Source organism: Oncorhynchus keta, chromosome 26 (genome assembly GCF_023373465.1).
Source record: "Oncorhynchus keta strain PuntledgeMale-10-30-2019 chromosome 26, Oket_V2, whole genome shotgun sequence".
NCBI lineage: Eukaryota > Metazoa > Chordata > Actinopteri > Salmoniformes > Salmonidae > Oncorhynchus > Oncorhynchus keta.
In genome coordinates, this window is record NC_068446.1 from 35,652,688 (window position 1) to 35,658,412 (window position 5,725).

Below are 5,725 nucleotides of genomic sequence, written 5' to 3' on the forward strand. Positions count from 1 at the left end.
ACCCTAACCCTAAACCTAACCATCACTGGTTCTCTAACACTAACCCTAAACCTAACCATCACTGGTTCTCTAACACTAACCCTAAACCTAACCATCACTGGTTCTCTAACACTAACCATCACTGGTTCTAAACCTAACCATCACTGGTTCTCTAACACTAACCCTAAACCTAACCATCACTGGTTCTCTAACACTAACCCTAAACCTAACCATCACTGGTTCTCTAACCATCCCTAAACTAACCATCACTCTAACACTAACCCTAAACCTAACCATCACTGGTTCTCTAACCCTAAACGTAACTAGCCATCACTGGTTCTCTAACACTAACCCTAAACCTAACCATCACTGGTTCTCTAACACTAACCCTAAACCTAACCATCACTGGTTCTCTAACACTAACCCTAAACCTAACCATCACTGGTTCTCTAACCCTAAACGTAACTAGCCATCACTGGTTCTCTAACCCTAAACGTAAACCTAAGCCATCACTGGTTCTCTAACACTAACCCTAAACCTAACCATCACTGGTTCTCTAACACTAACCCTAAACCTAACCATCACTGGTTCTCTAACACTAACCCTAAACTAAACCCTAACCATAAACCTAACCATCACTGGTTCTCTAACACTAACCCTAAACCTAACCATCACTGGTTCTCTAACACTAACCCTAAACCTAACCATCACTGGTTCTCTAACACTAACCCTAAACCTAACCATCACTGGTTCTCTAACACTAACCCTAAACCTAACCATCACTGGTTCTCTAACACTAACCCTAAACCTAACCATCACTGGTTCTCTAACACTAACCCTAAACCTAACCATCACTGGTTCTCTAACACTAACCCTAAACCTAACCATCACTGGTTCTCTAACACTAACCCTAAACCTAACCATCACTGGTTCTCTAACACTAACCCTAAACCTAACCATCACTGGTTCTCTAACACTAACCCTAAACCTAACCATCACTGGTTCTCTAACACTAACCCTAAACCTAACCATCACTGGTTCTCTAACACTAACCCTAAACCTAACCACCACTGGTTCTCTAACACTAACCCCTAAACCTAACCATCACTGGTTCTCTAACCCTAACCCTAAACCTAACCATCACTGGTTCTCTAACCCTAAACCTAACCATCACTGGTTCTCTAACCCTAAACGTAACTAGCCATCACTGGTTCTCTAACCCTAAACGTAACTAGCCATCACTGGTTCTCTAACACTAACCCCTAACCATAAACCTAACCATCACTGGTTCTCTAACACTAACCCTAAACCTAACCATCACTGGTTCTCTAACACTAACCCTAAACCTAACCATCACTGGTTCTCTAACACTAACCCTAAACCTAACTCATCACTGGTTCTCTAACCCTAAACGTAACTAAACCAACCATCACTGGTTCTCTAACACTAACCCTAAACCTAACCATCACTGGTTCTCTAACACTAACCCTAAACCATAACCATCACTGGTTCTCTAACACTAACCCTAAACCTAACCATCACTGGTTCTCTAACACTAACCCTAAACCTAACCATCACTGGTTCTCTAACCCTAAACCTAACTAACCATCACTGGTTCTCTAACCCTAAACCTAAACCTAAGCATCACTGGTTCTCTAACACTAACCCTCAACCATCACTGGTTCTCTAACACTAACCCTAAACCTAACCATCACTGGTTCTCTAACACTAACCCTAAACCTAACCATCACTGGTTCTCTAACACTAACCCTAAACCTAACCATCACTGGTTCTCTAACACTAACCCTAAACCTAACCATCACTGGTTCTCTAACACTAACCCTAAACCTAACCATCACTGGTTCTCTAACACTAACCCTAAACCTAACCATCACTGGTTCTCTAACACTAACCCTAAACCTAACCATCACTGGTTCTCTAACACTAACCCTAAACCTAACCATCACTGGTTCTCTAACACTAACCCTAAACCTAACCATCACTGGTTCTCTAACACTAACCCTAAACCTAACCATCACTGGTTCTCTAACACTAACCCTAAACCTAACCATCACTGGTTCTCTAACACTAACCCCCTAAACCTAACCATCACTGGTTCTCTAACACTAACCCTAAACCTAACCATCACTGGTTCTCTAACACTAACCCTAAACCTAACCATCACTGGTTCTCTAACACTAACCCTAAACCTAACCATCACTGGTTCTCTAACACTAACCCTAAACCTAACCATCACTGGTTCTCTAACACTAACCCTAAACCTAACCATCACTGGTTCTCTAACCCTAAACCTAACCATCACTGGTTCTCTAACCCTAAACCTAACCATCACTGGTTCTCTAACAGCCAAACACTGGTTCATCTAACACTAACCCTAAACGGTTCTCTAACACTAACTAAACCTAAACCATCACTGGTTCTCTAACACTAACCCTAAACCTAACCATCACTGGTTCTCTAACACTAACCCTAAACCTAACCATCACTGGTTCTCTAACACTAACCCTAAACCTAACCATCACTGGTTCTCTAACACTAACCCTAAACCTAACTATCACTGGTTCTCTAACCCTAAACGTAACTAGCCATCACTGGTTCTCTAACACTAACCCTAAACCTAACCATCACTGGTTCTCTAACACTAACCCTAAACCTAACCATCACTGGTTCTCTAACACTAACCCTAAACCTAACCATCACTGGTTCTCTAACCCTAAACGTAACTAGCCATCACTGGTTCTCTAACACTAACCCTAAACCTAACCATCACTGGTTCTCTAACACTAACCCTAAACCTAACCATCACTGGTTCTCTAACACTAACCCTAAACCTAACCATCACTGGTTCTCTAACCCTAAACCTAAACCTAACCATCACTGGTTCTCTAACCTAAACGTAAAGCCCATCACTGGTTCTCTAACACTAACCCTAAACCTAACCATCACTGGTTCTCTAACACTAACCCTAAACCTAACCATCACTGGTTCTCTAACACTAACCCTAAACCTAACCATCACTGGTTCTCTAACACTAACCCTAAACCTAACCATCACTGGTTCTCTAACACTAACCCTAAACCTAACCATCACTGGTTCTCTAACACTAACCCTAAACCTAACCATCACTGGTTCTCTAACCCTAAACGTAACTAGCCATCACTGGTTCTCTAACACTAACCCTAAACCTAACCATCACTGGTTCTCTAACACTAACCCTAAACCTAACCATCACTGGTTCTCTAACACTAACCCTAAACCTAACCATCACTGGTTCTCTAACCTAACCCTAAACCTAACCATCACTGGTAACTAGTTCTCCATGGTTCTCTAACACTAACCCTAAACCTAACCATCACTGGTTCTCTAACCCTAACCCTAAACCTAACGTAACAAGCCATCACTGGTTCTCTAACACTAACCCTAAACCTAACCATCACTGGTTCTCTAACACTAACCCTAAACCTAACCATCACTGGTTCTCTAACACTAACCCTAAACCTAAACCTAACACTAACCCTAAACCCATCACTGGTTCTCTAACACTAATCCTAAACCTAACCATCACTGGTTCTCTAACACTAACCCTAAACCTAACCATCACTGGTTCTCTAACACTAACCCTAAACCTAAACCTAACCATCACTGGTTCTCTAACACTAACCCTAAACCTAACCATCACTGGTTCTCTAACACTAACCCTAAACCTAACCATCACTGGTTCTCTAACACTAACCCTAAACCTAACCATCACTGGTTCTCTAACACTAACCCTAAACCTAACCATCACTGGTTCTCTAACACTAACCCTAAACCTAACCATCACTGGTTCTCTAACACTAACCCTAAACCTAACCATCACTGGTTCTCTAACACTAACCCTAAACCTAACCATCACTGGTTCTCTAACACTAACCCTAAACCTAACCATCACTGGTTCTCTAACACTAACCCTAAACCTAACCAAACCTAAACCACTGGTTCTCTAACACTAACCCTAAACCTAACCATCACTGGTTCTCTAAACCCTCTAAACCTAAACTACTGGTTCTCTAACTAACCATCACTGGTTCTCTAACCCTAAACCTAACCATCACTGGTTCTCTAACCCTAAACGTAACTAGCCATCACTGGTTCTCTAACCCTAAACGTAACTAGCCATCACTGGTTCTCTAACACTAACCCTAAACCTAACCATCACTGGTTCTCTAACACTAACCCTAAACCTAACCATCACTGGTTCTCTAACACTAACCCTAAACCTAACCATCACTGGTTCTCTAACACTAACCCTAAACCTAACTATCACTGGTTCTCTAACCCTAAACGTAACTAGCCATCACTGGTTCTCTAACACTAACCCTAAACCTAACCATCACTGGTTCTCTAACACTAACCCTAAACCTAACCATCACTGGTTCTCTAACACTAACCCTAAACCTAACCATCACTGGTTCTCTAACACTAACCCTAAACCTAACCATCACTGGTTCTCTAACACTAACCCTAAACCTAACCATCACTGGTTCTCTAACACTAACCCTAAACCTAACCATCACTGGTTCTCTAACCCTAAACGTAACTAGCCATCACTGGTTCTCTAACACTAACCCTAAACCTAACCATCACTGGTTCTCTAACACTAACCCTAAACCTAACCATCACTGGTTCTCAAACCCTAAACGTAACTAGCCATCACTGGTTCTCTAACACTAACCCTAAACCTAACCATCACTGGTTCTCTAACACTAATCCTAAACCTAACCATCACTGGTTCTCTAACACTAACCCTAAACCTAACCATCACTGGTTCTCTAACACTAACCCTAAACCTAACCATCACTGGTTCTCTAACACTAACCCTAAACCTAACCATCACTGGTTCTCTAACACTAACCCTAAACCTAACCATCACTGGTTCTCTAACACTAACCCTAAACCTAACCATCACTGGTTCTCTAACCCTAAACCTAACCATCACTGGTTCTCTAACACTAACCCTAAACCTAACTGGTTCTCTAACACCTAACCAAACCTCCATCACTGGTTCTCTAACACTAACCCATAAAACCTAACCATCACTGGTTCTCTAACACTAACCCCCTAAACCTAACCATCACTGGTTCTCTAACACTAACCCTAAACCTAACCATCACTGGTTCTCTAACACTAACCCTAAACCTAACCATCACTGGTTCTCTAACACTAACCCTAAACCTAACCATCACTGGTTCTCTAACACTAACCCTAAACCTAACCATCACTGGTTCTCTAACACTAACCCTAAACCTAACCATCACTGGTTCTCTAACACTAACCCTAAACCTAACCATCACTGGTTCTCTAACACTAACCCTAAACCTAACCATCACTGGTTCTCTAACACTAACCCTAAACCTAACCATCACTGGTTCTCTAACACTAACCCAAACCTAACCATCACTGGTTCTCTAACACTAACCCTAAACCTAACCATCACTGGTTCTCTAACACTAACCCTAAACCTAACCACCACTGGTTCTCTAACACTAACCCTAAACCTAACCATCACTGGTTCTCTAACCCTAAACCTAACCATCACTGGTTCTCTAACCCTAAACCTAACCATCACTGGTTCTCTAACCCTAAACCTAACCATCACTGGTTCTCTAACCCTAAACGTAACTAGCCATCACTGGTTCTCTAACCCTAAACGTAACTAGCCATCACTGGTTCTCTAACACTAACC

General features: G+C 42.0%; 1 long non-coding RNA gene across 1 annotated transcript; it reads right to left on the reverse strand.

The window, feature by feature from the left end:
* Positions 1-313: 313 nt before the first annotated feature.
* On the reverse strand, positions 314-4,148 carry LOC127912055 (uncharacterized). Its single transcript, XR_008080309.1, has 3 exons — positions 4,084-4,148; positions 2,262-2,321; positions 314-338 (listed from the first exon to the last, which is right to left on the reverse strand). It is a non-coding gene; the product is annotated as an uncharacterized LOC127912055 (long non-coding RNA).
* Between the last annotated feature and the right edge of the window lie 1,577 nt (positions 4,149-5,725).